Consider the following 11,583-nt stretch of genomic DNA (forward strand, 5'->3'; position numbering starts at 1 on the left):
TGTATATGTATTTCAAAATGTTTATGTATGTGTTGTTTATATTGCATATCTTAAGTGCCTTCCAAATAGAATTGTGAGTTATTGTATCGAATGCCTTTGAGTAGTCTACAAAAGCAACATATAATGCGCAATTATTTTCTTTGTGTTTCTCTAAAAGTTGTTCCACTACATGTATATGGTCATGTGTTGAAAAGCCAGCACGGAATCCAGCCTGTTCGACCGTTTGCATCTTATCTATATGTTCATTTATGCGGTTCTGCAGAATAGACGCAAACAGCTTGTATATATTTGATAATAGGCTGATCGGTCTATAATTTCCGATGTCCAGTGTATAGCAATATTATGTCGTGTAGGTACTGTTTCAGTTTCCAGCACCATATTAAAAGGTCGTGTTAAGTGTGACACGAGATGAAGTGCTCCTATCTTCAACGCTTCATTGCTAATACTATCTGGTCCGGGGCATTTGTCGTATTTTAGTTTCTTTAAGTGTAACAGTATTTCTTTTTCAGATAAATATTCTATTATTTGGTTTGATTCTCTTGAAATAATATATATATATATATATATATATATATATATATATATATATATATATATATATATATATATATAATATATACATAATATATACATAACGAGGTAGGCACTCCCTAATTGCCTATATGATATGCACGCCCCTGACTATGACCAACTATAAGTGACCATATCTAACTTAAAGTGATCATTATTATTAGCTACCTATCTGATACCTATACTAAGTAGGTTCAACAGTTGTGTTTCGTTTTTCTTACTTACTTAGGTCAAGAGCCGACTGCAAAAAAGCTATTTGTTATTTTTTTAATTTAATAGGTATCTAAGAGGACATGTGTGAGTCTAGCTCGCATCGTGGTTCTTTTGAAGGTCGTATGTACCTACCTAACAATTAAATAGTTCCTACTTTTTGAGGGAAAAATGAATTATGTTGAATATGTCGTGGTCTTCCGAAACATACATTACTGTCTTCGACTAATGTAGATTTAACAACGAAATAATAATATTGATTTAAAATTACGATTACATAACTATCTATTTTATAGAAAAAACTAAACTATTTAGCATTATCTATAAATAAACATAGAAAGTAAGAAGAGTAAGTATGGTGACCTTTTCTAGGTAGGTACCTTCCAGTTTAGGTAAAGAAGACAACCCTAACGTCGTTGGAAGAGGTAAGAGTCAGGCGATAGAAAGAGAGGAAACATCTAGGTGAATAAAAAAGTAGGTTAACAGCGCTGTGTGAATTACTGCTGAATTACATATTCTTTGCTATGACACACCAGTTCTTATGTTCGAATAGAATCAAAATTGGTTTATTAATTAGAAATTATTCATTTATTTACCATAGGGAGTGACAACAACATAACATATTGCAACAACAAGGGGCTTTGAGATGGGGAGAAGAACTTAGCCTACTTAATACTATACAGTGAAGCCTTTGTAGGTGGCCTGTGCAGAACCAGACAAGAGCCATGCATCATTAACCTCTATATAATCTGCTATACCACAGTAATACTTCTTTGTCAAAGAAGCTTTAATATATTTATATAGCAGAGACAAGTCCATTGATCTGTTCAGCGATAATATAACAAAATTTAAAGATAAATTAATTAATACACTCGATTCTGCAGCGGTAGATTAATATCTGCCTCTGCAGAATCGTAGATATTAAAATTGTGAAAATATTTTTTCTTTATTATTGTATTTTTATTTTTTATATACCTTTCATTGTATAAATTTAACATTTACATAACTTATTATATAAATCTAAACTTTTTCTACGACTTGTATTTGTGCACATGCTGTAACTGCCTATAAATATAATTATGTGTATCACTAGCACCTGAGACTTGTTTAATGTTAAATCACATGTAATCCTGTTGGTAGTTCATAACTAAATAAATAAATATTTCTTGAATGTGTGCCCAGTGATTCCTAGTATACTGTCTGGTATTATTGTGTAAAAATTGAGCACCAAGTCATTTAAAGGACCTCTAGCTAACTTATTAAACGGCACAATTATATATAAATTAAGTTCTTTACCAAAATTTACGAACGCGCTGTTACCAACTAAACCAACCGTCCATTTTATTCTGATCGGTGTCAATAGTGTTCGCAGTATAACCAAGGAAAAACCGGCTCACCATTAATTATTAGTATAGATTTTATTGTTATGGATTTATTGGGACAGTTACCATTTAGTAATTTGAAAAGTCCTGGCGTAAAGCCTGACATTTCGACGAAAGTGTAGACTTTTTAGTTGAACTTGTTTAGATTTCTTTTCTCGTAAAGACTTATTTGATATTAGTGAATATATAGCTTCATTAGTATATTCCATCTTATTAAAAACATCATCCGCACAAGTTAGACAGCCAGACAAAACCTGACTAGAGTGTAAAAGTCTGGATATTTGTCACAACGCGTTGTTTCGCTTTTGCTTTAAGTCACTCAACAATTTGTTATTCTTTGTGAGAAATATATATATATTGAAAGTGATATCTATCTATAACATATCACTATATACATCATATTTAAATTCACGAAGATTTATAAACAATGCGGAGCTCGAAACCGCGCCTCTCAGTTTCCGTCCGAGCGCTCTTCCCAACTGAGCCAATCTTTCGAGTGACGTATGGATCATAAATCTTGGTATGTCTTGTTCAACACAGATAAACTATAATTATGCACGTTATATAGGATTTCTTCTTCTTTTTAAATAATCACCAATCCATAGAATAATAATATTGTACCTACATAACTACTATATCTATCACAAGCTGACCTGGCAAACTTTGTTTTGCCATATAAATTATATATGTAAAACTTCTTTCAGCTTCAACGAATCTATTACAAAAGATTTCATTGAGATTGGTCGAATAGTTTAGGAGTTATTAGGTAACATACATTCTCTTTTATATATATATAGATTATTATTAATTCGTGTATTAATTATTCAATTGAAAAATTGCAAAGTTTGCTTAAAAAATATTGCGAAGTGTATGTTTTAACAAAACACTTTATGGGCTTTTTTGTCAATATCTATTATCAATTTTAAAATGGTTTTGCCCTGACAAAAGTTTCAAAGCGCCCAAAGATGTTTTAGTTAAAATAAAATAAAAACTACGTTTAAAAAACCGACTTCAAAAACTGAAAAGTATCAAAGAACTAAAAATGTAATATAATACACCTCTTATGAAAACCTTTACCTTTAATATTAATAACATACTATTATTTATATGTGCTACCTATTGATAGGTTTGAAGTCGGTGAATGAAAACTCCTAAAAAAGCCATACACAAAAAAACAATTATGTCATTCAGGTAGATAAAAACTTTCATAAAAAATGTTCATAACATCAAAACTACTGGGCCAACAAAATATAAAAATTTTATGGGACCAAATGGCATCTATTTTGCATCGAACTAAAGAAGAATTACGTAAATCTGATCATAAATCTCCGAGTAATCGGTGTACATACATAAAAACAAATACCGATCGAATTGATAACCTCCTCCTTTTTGAAGTCGGTTAAAACAACAGAGTACAGAACTATTGTCCAACATATTATGCGAAGTGCATTGAGACGCTCCATCTGTGTATTATCAATCTATAAACTTTATCACATTATGCGGCAAAATTCGTCGGTTTTATAATACGCTCTAAGCATGTCCTTAATTATATATTGCCTAGTCATTTCAATATTATGTTTAATATTCGAACCAGTAATGAGTGGGTTTAGGAGATAATGTAAAAGACATACATACAATCACGCCTCTTTCCCGTAGGGGTAGGCAGAGACCATTTCTTTCCACTTGCTACGATCCTTACATACTTGTTTCGCTTCGTCCACTTTCATTATTCCTTTCATACATGCTCTCCGGTTTAGGGTACTCTTGACCTGGCCTTTTTTCAAGACGTCCCTGATATGATCTTGAAACGTCCGCCTAGGTCTACCCCTTCCAACACTTTCATTCACACTGGCCTTATACACTTTCTTCGTCAATCGTTCTTCATTCATTCTCTCGACATGTCCAAGCCATCTCAGCATAAATATTAAAGACATATCTGCACTTTTTACGAGGCGCTCATCATTTAAAGAAATTATTGTTTCTGAGAGAATTTTTAAAATGAATAAATTTTAGTTATCCTTATACATACAATAATATTTATTTGCTTGTTAATATAAAACTAATATGGATATTAGTTGATTTATCAATTAGAAATGTAACTCTATAATTATTCAAAATTAACATGATTTGTACCAATATTGGTTACTTACGGATTATTTACACCTATTGAATTTTTGGCTTAAAATGAGTAAAAAATATTTATATAGTTAGCCAGTAGAGAGTTGTACTGAGAGGAATTAGTAAAAAAGCAATTGTTTTTAATATTTTACAAAAAGAAAAATTAAAGATATATTTATATAGAGTTGTTATTTTAATTTCGTAATATGACAAACGAGGTTCAAGGCACCTGATAGTAAGTGATCACTGCTGCCTATATTCAAATTCAAATTCAAATATTTTTATTGAAAATAGGATTTAAAATCACTTATTGAACGCCAAAATATACGCTGGGAGAGGGATACACGAGAGAAATCACAGGAGTGTTGCCGGCCCCACCCTTACATTACCCCCTGCAAGCCACGTACCCCTTACCTTTTCCCCTAACGTGTTTTTTTTGTCAGATCCTAATAATAGCGTTTGGGGGAAACCAAAATAGCGTATAGACGACCTGACAGTCCGATCTCTTTCAATTCTTCTCTCCCGCACGCTCTGTTTGTCTATACGCTAATATATTCTATGTCTAGTTCCGGTAATCTTTCTATTTTATTATATATTTTTTTATGGAATAGCAGGACAAACGAGCGTACGGGTCACCTGGTGTTAAGTGATCACCGCCGCCCACATTCTCTTGCAACATCAGAGGAATCACAATAGCGTTGCCGGCCTTTAAGGAAGGTGTACGCGCTTTTTTTGAAGGTACCCATGTCGTATCGTCCCGGAAACACCGCACAAGGAAGCTCATTCCACAGCTTTGTAGTACGTGGAAGAAAGCTCCTTGAAAACCGCACTGTAGAGGATCGCCACACATCCAGATGGTGGGGATGATATCCTAACTTGTGGCGTGTCGTGCGAAGGTGGAATTCGGCGGCAGGAATCAGGTTAAACAGCTTGTCGGAACACTCCCCGTGATAAATGCGGTAGAAGACACACAATGAAGCGACGTTTCTACGCAACGCCAAGTGATCCAGCCGTTCACAGAGCACTGGGTCCCCGACAATTATATTGTATAGGGCCGGGCCATATGCATGCTCACGCAGTGCCGTTCCATTAATTATTGCTTCACGAGAAGTAGTGTCTATTTATTTATTTATTTTGATTAAGGTCTACCAGCAGTTGTTACAATAAAACTTATAAATAAGCAACAAAAGTGTACATAACTATTACTAATTGGATAACTAACTAGCTGACCCGCCAAACGATGTTTTGCCATATAAATTATTTTTAGAGTTAGACCGTTTCTTCGACATTGGAACATTACTTATACACCCATATGGTTGGGATCCCTCCGGAGTGTGTAGCCTATCCATTTCCAGGAATTATGTTGGCTTGCAGTAATTCTAACGAGTTCGAATTTTGTTGTGTAGTAGTCTTTTCAGTGCTAGTCTTGTATATCTTCTTGTATTTCAAAGCCTTGATGGGATACTTTCGTTGATTTTAAGTGTTTATTTTTATTTACAATCGTTTCTTCTATGTAGCTTCCGGTTACCTGGTCAGACTTCCATCCGCAATGTGTTTTAAGTGTAAATAAATTCTTACATGTGTCAGTATGAAGATTCGCTGAAGATCGACGAAATGCCCTGTGTAATATTCCGAATTTGGAAAGTTTAAATAAATATCTAGTAATTATTGATTTTGGAATAGCAGCAATTTTGTGTTTCTTCCAATCAGATGCTTTGTTCATTTGTATTGTTTCGATAAACAGCTTTGTATTTGCTAGCCAGTTAGAATTTTAAATAAAATCTTTGATAAGTTACCTCCTTGGTTGCATAACATTTTGAAATTACATAATCATAATATACTCGTATATATAAATAATATAAAACAATATATTTTTTTTTATTATCTACAGGACAACATCTGTCGGGGCAGCTAGTAGATAATAGGGATTAAATTATGAAATTGTCGTTTTATTGTAATAGGTACTTCGAATTGACTCTTGTTTGAGATTATTGAGTGAAATCTTTTTCACATGGTACCTACCTTTTTTTTTTCTTCTTCTTTTGGCAATAGCGTTTACTTTTTGCCAATAACGTAAATTAAAAGATTGGGAAACTAAGTTAAAAAAGGATACGGGACACGGGAAAGGATCACATAAGTAGAAAAAGGATTAAAAAGGATATTAAAAATTTCATAAATATACATATATACTTGCTACTTACACAACATTACAAATATTTAAACTTTAATATGATTCTGAAGAATGAAAGATGACAATATTTTATAAAATTTACATGGATACATAATTAGACAGGATATACAGGTAGGAAAGGGGACATTAAGAGATATTAGATCATTCAGGAATGAGGAGCGGTCGTATAGAGAACATGAAAAGAAAATGTGATCTAGATCACATTTATCGGATTCACATTCACACATGTCAGTAGATACAATGCCTAATCTATTAAGATGAACAGGAGTGCAAACATGACCCAAACGCATTCTTATGATAGAAGAACATACTAACTTATTGCATTTGGCACGGAAAAACCATGGTTTAAATGAAATAAGTGGCTGAAGGTTAAAATATTAGGTACCTACCTATGTTGTTCTTCTTTTAAAAAATGTGCAACATTCGATCATCGACTTTCAGTTTTTTTTATTCAGCTTATATAAGAAGGTTGGATATTACGAATATTCGAGTGAATTTTTAATACGAGTTCCGACGCGGAACTAATGCGGCAGGAACAGCTCTAAATATCAATGTTGCGTTTGGAGAGGGGTCTGCTGCTGTCTGGGGGGACGAACCGTGCGATTTTGGTTTTAATGCTTTCGTGATGGAAACTTTGATCTGAAGAACGAACCACGTGGAAGACCGCTCATACAGGTGAATAACAATGAATTGAAAGAGATTGTGGAAGACGGTCCGAGCCAAACTACCCAGACCTTGCTCCAACGGACTACCATTTTTTTCGTGATTTGGACAATTTTCTACGTCATAAAAAGTTTTCTTCTCAGAAGGCAGTACAAAAGGCTTTCACACAATTTGTCGAATCTAGATCAACACAGTTCTATTGCAAAGACATAAATGACCTTCCTATTAGATGGCAGCAATATATAGATACTACCGATAATTATTTTGATTAAATAAATATGTTAAATTAAAAAAAAAAAACACGAATTCCAATTTTTCAGTACAAATCGGCAATTTAAAACTTTAACTCCTAGTTCTCAATTCGATCGGTATTTTTTTTTTATTTATTTTTCTGCTAAACCACAGAAGATTACGGATGTATTTGTCCGGTATGTAAATAATGCTCAATTTTCCAAGCATGCTTGAGACAAAAAAAAAATTGATTTTGTGAAGTCCAATGTACTCTTACGTCATAGTGTGACGTAAGCATCTGCAGTGTTACGTAAAAGGTAACGCCGGCCGCGCCAAAACTTATTCGAGATGCTTGGCATTCGTGTCCTTATTACCCGACTCTGTGTTGCCAAGGAGGCATAAGTGGTTATAATCTATCTATATATATAAAAATGAATTGCTGTTCGTTAGTCTCGCTAAAAATCGAGTACGGCTGGATCGATTTGGCTAATTCTGGTCTTGAATTATTCGTGGAAGTCCAGAGAAGATTTAAAAGGTGAATAAATATGAAAATGCTCCGTTTTAAATAATAATAACAATATTGTTTTTCCTTTGATGTGTCCCCCGTCGTTCAGAAATCAAATTGAAAGAATAGTAAAATTAAAAACTTACTAGAATTTGTTTTTATTATCTTTCTAACTTTCTGAGGAGGTAAAAAATAAACTTAATCTTATATACAGAACAACGTCTGTCGGGTCAGCTAGTTCTATATAAATATTTTTTTGTTTCTTTGTGGTGCTCCAAAGACCAAACGCGTTGGCCGATTTTGATGATCATTTCATCGAATTGTCTTACTCTAACGACCGTTACTTGAGCATGGGATTATTTTTATATAATACTAGTTGACCCGACAGACGTTGTTTTGTATATAATAAATAAAATAATGTTGTTTATTAATTTGCCAATAATATATCATAAGATCAAGAATTATTTCGTAAAATATGCTCCCTGTTGTTGTAATGAAATTGTTTCACAGCGAACTATCAAACCGTGCGTCAATAAATTCTCTCATAGAATATATGTGCATACAAAACAAATATCGGACGACGGGGGACTCATCAAAGGAAAAACAAAATTGTTGTTTTTATTTAATTCCGAACACTTTCATATTTATTCAACTTTTAAAACCCAGTCGTTCTCGAACGAACAGCAATTCATTTTAATATATATAGACTAGCTTTTACCCGCGACTTCGTCCCCGTGCAATAGTTACTTGCGGCAGCATTGTTTATTTTTTAATTTACTCGCTTTTACACGTACATTTTTCTAAGCAACTAACTATAGAACCTACATCCTCCTTTTTCGCTAGAGCAAATATTTGTTTATTTTGTAGCAAGTGCCTAAATACAAATATTCGTGGTTTATGTCTATGTCAACCCCGCCAAGCGTGTATGTCACGCCCTTTTATTTTCGATAAAAGGCTCTTATCTATCAATCCAGTGGGAGGCTCCTTTGCACAGGATGCCGGCTAGATTATGGGTACCACAACGGCGCCTATTTCTGCCGTGAAGCAGTAATGTGTAAACATTACAGTGTTTCGGTCTGAAGGGCGCCGTAGCTAATGAAATTACTGGCCAAATGATACTTAACATCTTATGTCTATAGGTGTCAAGCGCTATTGCAGTGTCGCTCAGAATTTTTGGACTTTATCAGCTGAATACAAATAGTAAAATGATAGGTTTACCGTGTCTATACGTTAAATATTAAAAGAAATGTCAACGACACATTTGTTAAGAGTTTTATATCTGCTTGTCGGTTTTGAAAAGATTTTATTTAGTTTCACCTGAACAAAACAATTCTTATAACTGTATTTACAATACTTAAAATTAATGGCAAGCGTCCTGATGGAATGACGCTGGTGGCTTGGGCACGGGGAAGGGCGCTGGTGTGGGACGCGACTTGCGTCGACACTCTGGCTCCTTCTCATGTCCAAGTTACGTCAGTTGGTGCTGGGGCTGCTGCTTCGACTGCCGAAGACGGCAAGCGTCGCAAATATGTTGGTCTCAGTGAATATACTATCTTCGCGCCTCGATAAGGCTACTGGAACCCCAAGCGCTGGCAGCTATTTCGGTCAACGGATCTGCCTTGCTATCCAACGCGGTAATGCTGCCAGTATTCTTGGTACGCTTCTACGTAATGATAGTGAATAATAAATTTAAAATTAATTAAATTAAAAATATCAATACTGGCAGCATTTCCGCGTTGGATACCTAGTCTGATCCGTTGATCGAAATAGCTGCCAGCGCTTGGGTTTCCAGTAGCCCTATTGAGGCACGAAGATAGTACTTTGTACATTCTCCGCGCCTCTGGGACCCACAGGCCAAGTGCCTCGACACCAAACGGCACAAAAATGTAAGACAGAAGAAATTTGATCCACTTTCCCGGTAACCCATTGAGTTGAAATTTAGCACACACATGTGTAAATTGCGTGACAGTAGAATGTAATGATGGCATGGTGTTAATCTGATGTTGGAGCTGGAAGGTGGTCATAGGAAGTAAGTATAGATACGACGAAACCCCATCGAGTCTCGGCTCGATTCATTCGTCTTGACGTGTACTTTGGTGCTAGATGGTAACCAGGGTCTGATGATGGAGCTGGAAGGTGGCCATAGGAACTCTGTAATTAAGCGAAACAACCGCGTCGAGTTTGATTCGTCTTAATGGGGTGCTGGTTTGGTGGACGTGAATATGCGACGCCATCTTTGCGAAATGTTTCGTTCGTTCCCTTTGTAATGAATGTGGATTCTACCTTTTATTAGATGGATTAGATGAATGACCCAATCACAAGGTGAGCACGTGCCGAAGGTTGAATGGTATGAGAGTTTTGTAACATGTCATATCATAACATTAAAAAGTGATGAGGGAAGGACGAGCGCAAGTACCCACGAAGCCGCTTATATTTTTGGATTTTTCAATTATATTAAATACTAACTGATGCCTGCGACTTCGTCAAAGTCGTAAGGGTTTTTAAAAATAATAAGCAAGTTTGGAATTGTAGGTTAACTCATGTCTTACTCCAGTTCCGGTTCCCGTTTTCGCTCCTGTTCCCAATATATTATATGAATCTTATTTCGAGCAAGATTGCTATAGCAAACTACTATGGTATAGTTATAGCTCATTGACGTGAATTTCAGTTTTTCACTAATTTCGCCGGAACCATGGATTTTTCCGTGTTAAAATGTAGCCCAAGCTCTAGTCTAACACTGTACCAAATTGCATCTAAATCGGTGCAGTAGCTCCGTAAAAACGTAACAAACAAATTCACATTCACATTTATAATATTACTAGCCATTCCCGCCCGCTTCGCCGTGCGAATTTTAAAAGGAAATAAATTAAACAAGAAAAAAAATAAGTATCCATTAACCATCTAGGTTAAATTTCGCATCGAATGGTGGTAGTTTCATTTGTAATTACACATGAACCTCAAACAATGATCATTATCATTATATATATATATATATATAGAAGAAGCGATTGGTGTTGCATTAATTATTGCATTGTAATGGGCAAAGCGGCGGATATTTCTGCCCTAAAATTGTAATTATTATAGATATTATTGTATTTTGGCTTGAAGGGTACTAGTTAAATTCCGCTAACGATAATTAACATCTCCTGTCTTATGAGACGAGCGCAATTACATTTCGCCCAGAATTTTTGGTTCAATCAAGAATCTTGAGCTGCACTGTATTGTAATGAGCAGGGCGTATCGCTTATTAAAAAGAAACACAAAATAACTACGGCTAGAAACAAAGGTGAAAACACCGAGAACCGCTAATGTTTCCTTTTAACAGGTTCCTGTTAAAGGTCTTGTGAGACTTCAGATAACTAAGAATAGAACCTATAGTTAAAATATATTGAAATTACAACATAATCTCATAAGGATGCCTCAATTATATAGACTACGCGTTCCGATTTGCTTAAATCCGGAATGCACCGGTTACACAAGTGGGTCGGGGCGGGAGTCCAATGGCATCTATTGATTTTACAGTGCTGCCAACTTTAGCACGCATTAAGGTTGCGCTGTTTTAGATACCTACTATACAGGTGACCCACGGCTATGCCACATGGAAGTGAAGTAGATTAAAATATATTATAGATGTAATATTTTACTGAAAGAAGATTTTTTTTTAATTGAAAAACCATTTATACTGCATTCATAGATTTTTTAATAATTTAATA

This window comes from Leptidea sinapis, chromosome 29 (assembly GCF_905404315.1).
Source record: "Leptidea sinapis chromosome 29, ilLepSina1.1, whole genome shotgun sequence".
Classification (NCBI taxonomy): Eukaryota; Metazoa; Arthropoda; class Insecta; order Lepidoptera; family Pieridae; genus Leptidea; species Leptidea sinapis.